Raw genomic sequence first — 13,197 nt, 5'->3', positions numbered from 1 at the left:
GCACCAGTTTTAAATCCACAAAAAGAGGAGACAAAAGAAACCCATATCTTTCTTGCAGAGAGTCCAAGCTATCCCCAAATATATATTCTTGACTCCTTCCTTGGTAACACTACTGCTGATTTAGCTGAAGACCTGGATACTTATAATAAAGATCACATTTCCCAGCTTCTTTTGCAGCTAAATGTGTCATTGTGGCCAACTTCTGGCCCATGGAAGGTAAGTGGAAATGTCTGGCTGGAATGCAATCACAGTGTCTGAGGCTCCCATAGCAATCTGGGGTCCTGTGGTGTGCTGTGTGTATTGAGGATGGAGGAGCTGAAAGATGGGTGCTGGTGACCTTACAAAGCTTCATCACTAGCCCTTAACTGCCTACCTATGGACTTCTTCCACTCTACAAGGACATAACTTCATGTCTTAAAAGACGTAACTTTATCTTGAGCTATCCCAATGGATACTCCTCAAGGTAAATGAAGTAATGCCAGCTTTTACCTTTTCAGAATAATTCCACACCACCAGCAATTTCATAATACCAGAGAAAAATAGAGAAACTTCAGAGTACCAGAGAAAACATATAAGTTTTGAGTTTTCTCTGATACTTTCAATAAGAACAAGTATGTATGTATGTATGTATGTATGTATGTATGTATGAATTGAAGCTAGCTTGAGTGTCTGTGATGCAACCATAGGCTGGCTTAGCATGTATATGTGTATAAGTAGCTATGGAATTTCTGGGAGTGAGACAGTCCTAAGCAAAGAATGAGTCAGGTGCACAAGATGGGTATGGTCACTGGATTAGAGGGGTAAGTATGAGGATACCGAAAATATGAAACTCAACTCACTTGCAAAATATAACTTGTTTGGATTTATACTCAAGTAATAAGGTAAGAAGGGTCTGAAAGTTAAAACTGAGAGAACTATGGCCCTTAAAATATTGGTGAGATTGGGAACCCATTCCACACAGCTTTGGGGCCTGTAGAACACAACAACAGGTGTCAAGAAGAAGCAGTAATAGTGGTGGCAAGAGGTGGTGATAGGTGGTGGCAGGTGTTGGCAGATCCTCATAGGTGGTGATACTAGGAGATAGCAGGCGGTTGTAGGTGGTGGCACACAGTGGCAGGTGGTGATAGGTGGTAGTAGGTGGTAACCAGCAGTGGTAAGTGATAGTAGGTGGTGGTAGGTGGTGGTAGCAGCACCTGGGGCAGCAATGGTGCAGTACATAAGCAGATAAGGCATGGCACCAATAACTCTTACAAAAGGAGGATGTTTTCAAAGGCAGCAGGAGACAGTGCCACAGGTTAGGAGTCGGCCAGTGGCATCGGAAACCATGGAAGGTGTCAGAGTTGCCCTTTGATTAACAACTTGGACAATAGGAGCCAGGCAACAGCAGCAGCAGCAACTTGCAGAAAGTGAGAGAAGAGGCCAGAAGAAGCATGGTGGATACCACACGGATGCCGACAGGACTCACTGTTTTGAAACATTTGAAATATTTCTTAGGGCCCCTCAAAATATCTAAGGATGGAAGAGAAAGTTTTGCAAAAAGTTTGAGATCCTATAATACTAAGTGGGGGTCAAAGCAGAGCAACACTTTTTATTACTATTAATATGACCCCATTTTACCCTGAGGTTCATGTGGCCTGGGGAAAACATAGGTTACATTTCTTAAAAGGCTTTTTACAGCTATGGCTGTTTTTCACTGAAAACATCCTGTTTACCAATATATAGGCTTGAGACAGGCTAAAATGGTCCTTTCCAACGACTACCTAAAGGTATTTTAAATTGGATAAGGGAGATTTACCTTCAAGAAACTAATATTTTCTTGTATATGGAATGTGTAAGAAGTAATAAGCAGGTGACAGTACTGATTTACTATTCTTCTAGAAATGGGACAAAAAACTCCAAAGACAAATAATCTTTTATATTTGAAAACTAAGAAAAATAGAGAATAAGTGATCAGTCAATAAAGCATTTGAATATAAAGCTTTCGAATTTGGTTTGAGAATAAGACCTTGAATTCTACCTTCTGCAGAAACACTGGATAAGCTGAGGTTTGGTCCTTCTCCAGTTGTCCTACACAGAGGAGTGAAGGATACACAAGCCTATCCATTCATTAAATCCTTCAATAAGACATTACCTAATTAGCCCATATATTTTAGGGGCTGAGATATGTTTCATATGAATTTATAGAGAATTCAAAGATTAATAAAGTATAATTAATAAAATAGAATTCTTGCCCTTGAAGAACCCAAAGCCCATGGAATAAGTGTGTGTGTATGTGGGGGAGATAGACATACATAAATAGATCATTACAGTACAATGGGATAAATAAAACTATGTGACTATGTGGATATAGGAGTGACAAGTCCTAGGGGTGAATATGTAACACATGTGGATGTGTGATCTTTGAGCTGGTCATGAAGGACAAATGAAACTTTATGAAAGGTTGACAAGTCAGGTAGAGCATTTCGTATTAGCACTTGAGAAATTATAGAGAACATTATTTTGGGAGCATGAGCAATAGTTTGGTGTGGCTAGAGCAATAGGAACATGACTGGGGACTGGGGAAGTTGAGGCCAGAAGGAAAGGTTGGGGCCAGCCTGCAAAGCATTGCCAGGCTAAGGAATTTGGACTTAAGCCTTTAGTAGTGGTGACTCATCAAAGTGTTTTAAGGAGCAGAATGACAAGATCAAATTTGGTTAGTTTGGCAGTTGTTTCATTAACACTTAACTGAGTTTTTATTAGGTGCCCAACACTGTTCAGGGGATAAACAGAAGGGTCCGCTCAGGGACCTTACAGTCCCATAGCAGAGGCAACCACAGAAACATGCTTGGGCAATTGTCCATGCAGAACTTACTGGGCTGAGCTCAGCCTGGGTGATTCAGAAGAAGGTCCAAGAGGATGGAAGTTGAATCCTGAAGAAGTCATCTGGATGTGTGTCTCCTACTAGAAAGGAATCTCACAGACTTTTTGAAGTGATCCTGGCTCACAGTGTTATAGAAGTGTTTGTTAAATTAAATACATTTTAAAAGCAATGGCAAAGACTAATTTGTCCAGTGTCTGGAACAGTGTCTTTACACAGTATGTGCATCACAAGATATTTTTTGAAGAATGAAAGAAGGCAGGAAGGAAGGATGAGCTGAGGTGAGGAAGAGTGCTCTAAGTAGAATGAACAATACACACAAAAATATGGAGGTACGAAAGAACAGAAGATGTGTAGCTGAGTATGAACTTTTAATATTGAGGAGCAGTGAGTACAGAGGCAAATGAGGTACTGTGTGGTACTATGCTAAAGAAGGTACTGTATAAAGGGTTGAGATTTATCCTATCAGGCACTGGAAGCCAGGAGGATTTTTGGAAAGGTGATGCCCTTTAGGTATCTCATTTTGGATACAGTTTGGAGAATGGACTGAAGGAATAAAACCAGATTTTATCATGCTACAGCAATAAAAAGATGTCAAGGAATGTATGGATATGCGTATTCACGATGTGGAGTAACTAGAGGTTTGGACATTTATTGTGTAATAAGGATGAGAGAGGGAGTAGAGCAAGGATACAATGCATTTTCTTTCTCGGTTATTCAGGGAACGCACACATAGGCATGCATGTGTACATAGTGTGTGCCAGCATGCACTCAGATGCATAGAAGCTGGTTGAGGTAAAGTGTTTATTTCGGACATTGTGAGTAGAGCCTCCTGTAGCGCATCTGAGTGTGCATGTTCAGAGGAGTATTGGCAATGCAGATTTGGAATGAAGAAGAGAATAGGGGCCACCATGGAAAGATGGCACACTGAACACATGCTGCATCTTCCCTTTCTAACCTCTAGAAATAGCAGAAAAAAACAGAAAGTAAAATAAATCCAAATCAGTGCTGGGAAATAGAATGGGATATTCTAAGGGACTAGAAATCATTCAAAATCTCTGAGAGATAAAAGCAGATGGATGACAGTGAAGAAAAGATTCCACAGCCAGTCTAAAATGTGGGCCAAGTGAGAATGGTTTTGAGGGGCTACAAGGACAGAGCCTTCAAAGAAGGGCACCAGAAGGGCCTTCTGGAGCCATGTAAGAATGACTGGGGTATATCGGAGTGGCAAAGTGGTTTTAACACTTTTTTTTTTCCAAAAATGGATTTAAGTACAAAAAGATGCATATAGTATAGTGAGATAAGATACAAATAGTTTTAAAAAGAGAAGAAGAGAAAATAACGATTAAAAAGCAAGATGAAGAGTGGTGTATAGTGTATCAAAACTCATGCTATGAAATCCTATGTATTTGCTAAATAGAGTTGGGTCACATATTTGACTACAAACTTTGAATCAATGAGAAAAGAGAAATGGTTTCTTTACATAACTGACAACATACAAATGGTTAAAAACAAATTACCTACTTCTAATCTGACCTACACAAGCCTAGCCCATAATTTGTTCATGTTTGCAGGAACCATTGGGTTAGATGTGTTGGAGGAAGTGAACCACTAGTTATAGCACATCTTCTTGGTGCCAGGAACTACCCCATATGTTTAAATTTCATAATCACAACAACTTTGCTCTTAGTCCAAATTCATTGCGCTTTTCATTGTCCTTTGCTTCCTCTCAGGAAAAGGTCCTATATATTTTGCTCTCTGCTGAGTACTTATCTGTGCAAAATAAAGGCTAATTCTCATGGTGTGTATCAATAATTTGTAAATAAATCTTTCACAAGATTTGAGTCAAAGGACTTTATCCAAGATTATCGACATAGCTATCCTTTAAGATTACAATGAATTCTGTTGATCCTTGCTATCAGGCAAACCTCAAAATCTTTCTCAGGGATGGTTGATTGGCCCAACACAAAGCTTCCTGGGATCACTAGAAATTCCTGTTCCAAAGCTTTGTAACTGTTAGAATGCCTTGGCCATGGAATGATGCCCACAGGTGTTCTGTGAAGAATTAGAGCTTATAGAGACGAGTCAGTGTTAATCCAACTGAGCACAACCCTTGAGTCGATCTACCTGCAAGCTTAAATGAACATTTTAAGGTAAATTTGATTTAACTGCCTAATAATACTGTGCATAGCAAAGGAAACTACAAAACTAAAAGGCAACCTACAGAATGGGAGAAGATATTTGAAATGACATATCTGATAAAGGGTTAGTATCCAAAATATATAAAGAACTTATAAAACCCAACACCCCCAAGACAAATAATGCAATTAAAAATGGGCAGAAGGTGTGAATAGACATTTTTCCAAAGAAGACCTACGGTTGGCCAACAGACACCTGAAAATATGCTCAAGATCATTCACCATCAGAGAAATACAAATAAAAACTACAATGAGAGATCACTTCACATCTGTCAGATTGGTGAAAATCAACAACATAAGAAACAACAGGTGTTAGCGAGGGTGTGGAGAAAGGGAAACCCTCTTGCACTGTTGGTGGGAATGCAAACGGGTGCAGCCACTCTGGAAAACATATGGAGTTTCCTTAGAAAGTTAAAAATAGAACCACCCCATGGTCCAGCAATTGCACTGCTAGGTATTTTCCCAAAGAATACAAAAATACTAATTCAAAAGGATACATGCACCCCTATGTTTATAGCAGCATTATTTAAAATAACCAAATTACAGAAACAGATCAAGTGTCCATCGACTGATGAATAGATGAAGATGTGGTATGCATGTATATACAATGGAATACTATTCAGCCATAAAAAGAATGAAATCTTGCCATCTGCAATGATGTGGATGGAGCTAGAGAGTATTATGCTAAGTGAAATAAGTCAGTCATAAAAAGACAAATGCCATATGATTTCACTCATATATGGAATTTTAAAAACTAAACAAATGAGCAAAGGGGGAAAAAAAAGAGAGAAAGGGGCAAACCAAGAAACAGACTCTTAACTACAGAGAGCAAATTGATGGGTTACCAGAGGGTGGGATAATGGGGATCAAGGAGTGCGCTTGTCATAACGAGCACAGGGTGATGTACGGAAGTATTCAATCACTATATTGTACATCTGAAACCAATATTACATTGTATGTTAATTAATGGGAGTTTAAATAAAAACTTAAAACAAAAGTAAAAAAACCCAAAACCCTAGTAACCCTGAAATAGGAAGATGGAATAATTTGGGTGCTATAGCTTTCAAGTATGACTCTCTGACCCTCCCAGATATCCCATGAGTAAATGGATACACTTTAATATATCCTTTTTCTCTTTTAGCTAGCTAATGTGGATTCTGTTTTTGCAACTAAGAACCCAGTGACATAATAACTGCAGAGTAAAAAAAAGGAAAAGTAGTAAGATTTATGTTGGACATTACCCTGTAATTAAATAATTACTAAAATGTGTATAAGTACTGGAAATCCATATTATTGTCCTAGTGATATTCTTTATTACTATGTTTACTTCCTTATTTAGACTTAAAGTGTCTCATAGACAAGGACATTATCTTCTCATCAGACAAGTACTTAGGAATATAGGCTCTGTTACCAGACTGCCTCATATGAATCCTTTCTACCCCATTTTTTAACTGTATGACCTTCTCTGTGCTTCAGTTTCCTCATTGGTAAAATGAGAATAATATTTTCATTTCCTTATAAATGTTCGAATTCAATGTGATAATAACCATAAAAGGCTTATTGCAGTCCCACCAGTGTGGTAAGACTTAATAAAGACTAGCTGTCATTATTATCACATCACAGTACAGAACTAGTTATAATGACAGTGATAGCCAGTGTGAACAAAGGAGTGGAGGAATGGATGGAAATCACCTCCAATTCTTTATTTTAAGATTTGGGGATCTTCCCTCAAGTTTTTTTCTTGTTCACTGGTGGAGCAGTGGTGAGCGTAGAAACATTTCAAACTGTCAACTTACTTTAGCATCCCCCAGGCTTCTTACACAACTCATTCTGGCTGTACTTACTGCCAGCTCCATTTATATGTCCTCCTTCCCAAATCTCTTCTATATCTCATTCCCCATGGAAATCATTACAGGCAGTGTTTATGCAAGTCTCCATGGTGACAATCCATTCTCTGGTCTCCACGGTGACACTTGCAAACACTTATAACCTCTCAAATTCATTTTGTTTGTTTACTTGAAATGTCTACTGATTTGATTTATCAGCTTAAGCCATGCATAACAACATAAATCTACATCTTTCTAGGAATAAAAAGAGAGACAGGAGAGAGAAGGAAGTGAAATAATATTTAGGGCATGTTTCATATGGGAAGAATCCTTTAAAAGCTGTATGGGGAAACCAAAACCAAAATTTTTATCTCAGTCCTTAAATATATAAGGAATGCAAAATTAGCATGTAAACTTATTTGCAGATTGTCCTTAATGGTAGATCAACTAGAATATCAGTAAATACAAAGATGTGTGATACAAACATCACTGAGTCGATAATCAGAAGACTTGAAATCTAGTCCTAATATTAGGATGACCAACCATCTCAGAACTGAGGGGTTTCCTGGCACATGGGACTCTCAGTGCTAAAGTCAGGACAGCCTCTGGTGCCCTAATTTTCTTCGTGTTATTGAGGGACTGGAAAGATGCACTGTTGTGGTAACTTCCAGATTGGATGTTTTATGGTTCTAGAAAGCAGAGCTTGTTGTTTTCCCCAGGAGCATCCAAGTTCACCGTGAGGATTGTATATCATGCTTCATTTCCCACTTATAAATGCATATGGGAAGTAAAAGCACATTTTTGTTAGAGCTGAGTATGCTTAGATGTGATAGCCAAGCAGCTGGTCAAGTCATAAACTCTAGCCCAATGACTTAAGTCATACGTATTCTTCTTTTGTGGGTTTTTCCCGCATAACATTTTCACCAAATAAGGAAATCTGTTTTGGAAAGTAGGCAAAAGTGAGTTACATTTATTTTTCAAAGCAACTGTGTTGTTTAGGGGCCACTGTCCTACTATTGCAAAATACCTCTAACCCTCAATATGAAATTTGTGGGTGTGCAGATTTATACATTTTCCCCATCCTGCCTAAGAAAAGATAATAAAATATGCCAGGCCAACATATTTCTTTGCTTCATAGCAAGAGAACAAACAACATGCCAAAAATATAAAGAATTATTCAGAACAAATCTCATTTTTTAATTTTTGCATAACTGGAAGATTTCATCATGTTATTCAGGAATGTGGGAGATTGGGGTGCTAGGCAGAGATGTTTTGAACAAAAGTAATGTATTGGTATTTCCATTTCATAGCACTTGCATGCCCCTTGCAACAATTTCTGTGTGAAGAAATATAATTGCTTTTGCAGAAAGAATATGTACAAGATTACTTTTCCCTCTAAAACGCACATTCACCATGTTAGGAGAGGTTTCTTTCTTCATAGATAATTCTTTTGCAACTTGATGACTTTTTTTTTTAATGTTTATGTATTTATTTTTGAGAGAGAAAGCATGAGCAGGTGAGGGGCAGAGAGAGAGGGAGAGAGAGAATCCAAAGCAGCCTCCATGCTGTCAGCACAGAGCCCAATGCTGGGCTCAATCTCATGAACCATGAGATCACAACCTGGGCTGAAATCAAGATTCAGATGCTTAATTGACTATGCCAACCAGGTGCCCCTGCAGGTGAGGACTCTTATGTGAACCATTTCTCACTAGCACAGTCTCATCATTGATAGGCTTGGGTGTATATTTCAGGTTTATCTTTGTTTATCTTGAAGAATATTATATATGAGACAATGATTATATAGAGAATGATTACAGAAAAAAAGACCCCTAATTATAAAGATCTTTCCGAGAAGTCCTTTGGGCTTATTCATCTCAGCTTATTCCGATTCAATTTTCCCTAAAACTTTTTCAAAATTAACTTTACTGATTTTTCTTCATTATTATAAAATTAGCCTGGGGCGCCTGGGTGGCGCAGTCGGTTAAGCGTCCGACTTCAGCCAGGTCACGATCTCGCGGTCCGTGAGTTCGAGCCCCGCGTCAGGCTCTGGGCTGATGGCTCAGAGCCTAGAGCCTGTTTCCGATTCTGTGTCTCCCTCTCTCTCTGCCCCTCCCCCGTTCATGCTCTGTCTCTCTCTGTCCCAAAAATAAATAAACGTTGAAAAAAAAAAAAAACAAAACCAGGATATTTTACATAAAAATTCAGATTTCCAGTTTCTCTTGGAAGAGAGCATATCTGTCAACACTGGACCCAGATCTTACATGACAGCAACGGTGGAGCTGAGTAACCACTATATTCTCCATTTACATCAATTGACTGGTTCACTTTTCCATGGGTCTTACAGGAATTTGTGTCTGTACCTCACTGTCTCTAGCTTTATTTTATGCTTCTGGCCACACCCTTACTTGATCACTGAATTCTGTGTTGTCAAGGGGCGGTAGGCCTTTACCCAAATCTCAGTGGAGATTTCTCTGCCCATCCTATTTAATTTACTACACCCACACACTATTCCCTGCTTAATTGTTCTCCATAGCATTTTATCTATCTATGTATCCATCAATCTACCTACCTATCTACCATCTATCTATCGACCTACCTATCAATCTACCTACCTCCATACTTACCTATCTATTTATTTTAGCTTTCTTTACTTTTTATTATCTGTTGCCTCTGGCCAGAATACAAGTACTCTAAGAGCAGATATTTGTTTTGTTCGCTATGGTAATTCCAATGTTTAGATCAGTGCCTTGTGTTTGAACTAAGAATATGGAAAAATATTCCATGCTCCTGGATAGGAAGAACAAATATTGTTAAAGTGTCGATACTACCCAGAGCAATCTACATATTCAATGCCATTGCTATCAAAATAACACAAGCATTCTTCACAGAGCTAGAACAAACAGTCATAAAATATGTATGGAACCAGAAAAGACACTGAAAAGCCAAAGCAATTTGAAAAATAAAAACAAAGCAGGAGACATCACAACCCCAGACATCAAGCTGTATTACAAAGCTGTAATCATCAAGACAGTATGGTACTGGCACAAGAACAGACACTCAGATAAATGGAACAGAACAGAAAATACAGAAATGGACCCACCCACAAACATATGGCCAACTAATCTTTGACAAAGCAGGAAAGAATATTCAGTGGAATAAAGACAGTCTCTTCAGCAAGTGGTGCTGGGAAAATTGCACAGAGACATGCAGAAGAATAAACCTGGACCATTTTCTTACATCATACACAAAAATAAACTCAAAATGGATGAAAGACCTAAATGTAAGACAGGAAGCCATACAAATCCTAGAGGAGAAAGCAGACAAAAACGTCTTTGATCTTGGCTGCAGCAATATCTTACTCAACATGTCTCCAGAAGCAGGGGAAACAAAAACAAATAGGAACTATTGGGACCTCATCAAAATAAAATCTTCTGCACAATGAAGGAAACAATCAGCAAAACTAAAAAGCAACCAACATAATGGAAGAAGACATTTGCAAATGACATCAGATAAAGGGTCAGTATCCAAAATCTATAAAGAACTTGTCAAACTCAACACCCAAAAAGCAAATAATCCAGTGAAGAAATAGGCAAAAGGCATGAATAGACAATTCTCCAGAGAAGACATCCAGATGGCCAACCGACACATGAAAAAATGCTCAACATCACTCATTATCAGGGAAATACAAATCAAAGCCACAATGAGATACCACCTCACACCTGTCAGAATGGCTAACATTAAAAACTCAGGCAATGACATGTTGGTGAGGATGCAGAGAAGGAGGCTGTCTTTTGCACTGTTGGTGGAATGCAAACTGGTGCAGCTACCCTGGAAAAGAGTATAGAGTTTCCTCAAAAAATTAAAAACAGAACTAACATATGACTCAACAATTGCACTACTAGGCATTTATCCACGGGATACAGGTGTGCTGTTTCAAAGGGACACATGCACCCCATGTTTATAGCAGCACTATCAACAATAGCCAAAGTATGGAAAGAGCCCAAACGTCCATCGATGGATGAATGGATAAAGAAGATGTGGTACATATATACAATGGAGTATTAGTCAGCAATCAAGAGGAATGAAATCTTGCCATTTTCAACTATGTGGATGGAACTAGAGGGTATTATGCTAAGCAAAATTAGTCAGTCAGAGAAAGACAAATATCATATGACTTCACTCATATGAAGACTGTAAGAGAAAGAACAGATGAACACAAGGGAAGGGAAGCAAAAATAATATAAAAACATGGAGGGGGACAAAACATAAGAGACTCTTAAATGTGGAGAACAAACAGAGGGTTACTGGAGGGGTTGTGGGAGGGGGAATGGGCTAAATGGTTAAGGGGCATCAAGGATTCTACTCCTGAAATCATTGTTGCACTATATGCTAACTAACTTGTATGTAAATTAAAGAATAATAAATAAATAAACTAAAAAAAGAGAAAATTTTTACAACAACAACAACAAAAAGCTAATGGTGAGATGTAAAAGCTGGGAAAAAAGTCCCAGAAATCAACTAATTGAATCCCCACTCTTTTTCGAACCCCTACCTTTTTTAGTACTGAAGGAAACTAACCAGGCAAAGAGAAGGGATGTGATTTGACAAAGGTCATAAAATTGACTAGTAGCTGAGTGAAGTCAGAATCAGTACCCAGGTTTTCTGCCCCCCCAGTCCAACGATTGTTCTGTGGTTTGGCTTCCTCCCTGCTCACATAGATATAGCATTTGAATCTTAAGTACAGACGTATCAAAATGATAATAGAAAAATGATAGCTTTTATGTATTCCATCTAATTTATTTATCTGCTAAATGCTTTCAGAACAAAATTAAAAAAAATCTTAGTTTCTGTTCCTGATACCTGAAAAGGTGACACGAGATTTATTGCCTCTTTCATAATAATTAATACCAGTGATTTAATTGTTATGGTTTAGCAAATGCTTTTTCAAAAAATAATTCAGTTTTAGAAGAGAATGCAACTAAATATGGGGCACCTGGGTGGCTCCTTCAGCTCAGGTCGTGATCACATGGTTGTGGTCATGAGATGGGGCCCCATGTGGGGCATGGAGCCTATTTGAGATTCTCTCCCTCTCCCTGTGCCCCTCAGCCTGTGTGTGTGCACGTGCATGTGCACTTTCCCTCTCTCTCTGTTTAAAAAAAAAAAAACAACACACCAAAAAACAGAAGACAATGCAACAAATTTTTTTTCACTGAAGTGTTACTGACATACAATATTCTATTAGTTTCATGTGTACAACATAGTGTTTCAACATTTGTGTGTATTGCAAACTGATCACCACGATAAGTGTAGTCACCATTTGTCACCATACAAAGCTAATACAATGCTATTGACAGTATTCCCTGTGCTGTACATCATCATGAATTATTATTTTATAAATGAAAGTTTGTCCTACTTGATCCTCTTCATCCATTTTGCACATCCCCTATTCCCCTTCCCTTCCGGCAACTACCACTCTGTTTTCTGTATCTATGACTCTGAGTTTGGTCTAGTTTTGTTTGTTTGTTTGTTTAGATTCCATTTGTAAGTGAAATCATGCAGTGTTTCTCTTTCTCTGTCTGACTTATTCTACATAGCATAATACCCTCAAGGTCCATCCATGTTGTCCTGTTGTCACAAATGGCAAGATTTCATTCCTTTATATGGCTCAGTAGCATTCCATTGTGTATGTGTGTGTGTATGTGTGTGTGTGTGTGTGTGTGTGTGTGTGTGTGTATCCCATATTTTCTTTATTCTTTTATCAATTTCTGGATACTTAGGTTATTTACATATTTTGGCTATTGTAAATAATGTTGTGATAAACATATTGGTGCATATATCTTTTTTAATTAGTGTTTTTGCTTTCTTTGGATATATACCCATAAGTGGAATTGATAGTTCATATGGTAGTTCTATTTTTAATTTTTTAAAGGAACCCCCATTTGCACTAATTGCACATTCTCACCAATAGTCCAATAGGGTCCATTTTTTTTCAACTTCCTCACAAAGATTTGTTATTTCTTGTATTTCTGATAACAGCATTCTGACAAGGATGAGGTGATAGCTCATTGTGGTTATGATTTACGTTTCCCTGGTGATTAGTGATGTTGAGCATCTTTTCTTGTGTCTGTTGACCATCTGTATGTCTTCTTTGCACAAATGTCTATTCAGATCCTCTGTTCATTTTTAAATTGGAGTGTTATTTATTTATTTATTTATTTATTTATTTATTTATTTATTTATTTATTTTGCTATTCATTTGTATGAGTTCTTTATATATTTTGGATATCAGTTCCTTGTCAGATACATGATTTGCAAA

At 38.0% G+C, this 13,197-nt stretch overlaps 1 long non-coding RNA gene across 1 annotated transcript; it reads right to left on the bottom strand.

Annotated features, from left to right (window-relative positions):
• Positions 1 to 835: 835 nt before the first annotated feature.
• Positions 836 to 6,980, bottom strand: LOC123603587. The gene is made up of 2 exons (XR_006714953.1): positions 6,852 to 6,980; positions 836 to 1,193 (listed from the first exon to the last, which is right to left on the bottom strand). It is a non-coding gene; the product is annotated as an uncharacterized LOC123603587 (long non-coding RNA).
• Between the last annotated feature and the right edge of the window lie 6,217 nt (positions 6,981 to 13,197).

The sequence above is a fragment of the Leopardus geoffroyi genome, chromosome A1, assembly GCF_018350155.1.
Source record: "Leopardus geoffroyi isolate Oge1 chromosome A1, O.geoffroyi_Oge1_pat1.0, whole genome shotgun sequence".
In the NCBI taxonomy this organism is placed as follows: domain Eukaryota; kingdom Metazoa; phylum Chordata; class Mammalia; order Carnivora; family Felidae; genus Leopardus; species Leopardus geoffroyi.
The sequence above is the reverse complement of the archived record's forward strand: the minus strand, read 5'-3'. Positions and strand labels throughout refer to the sequence as shown.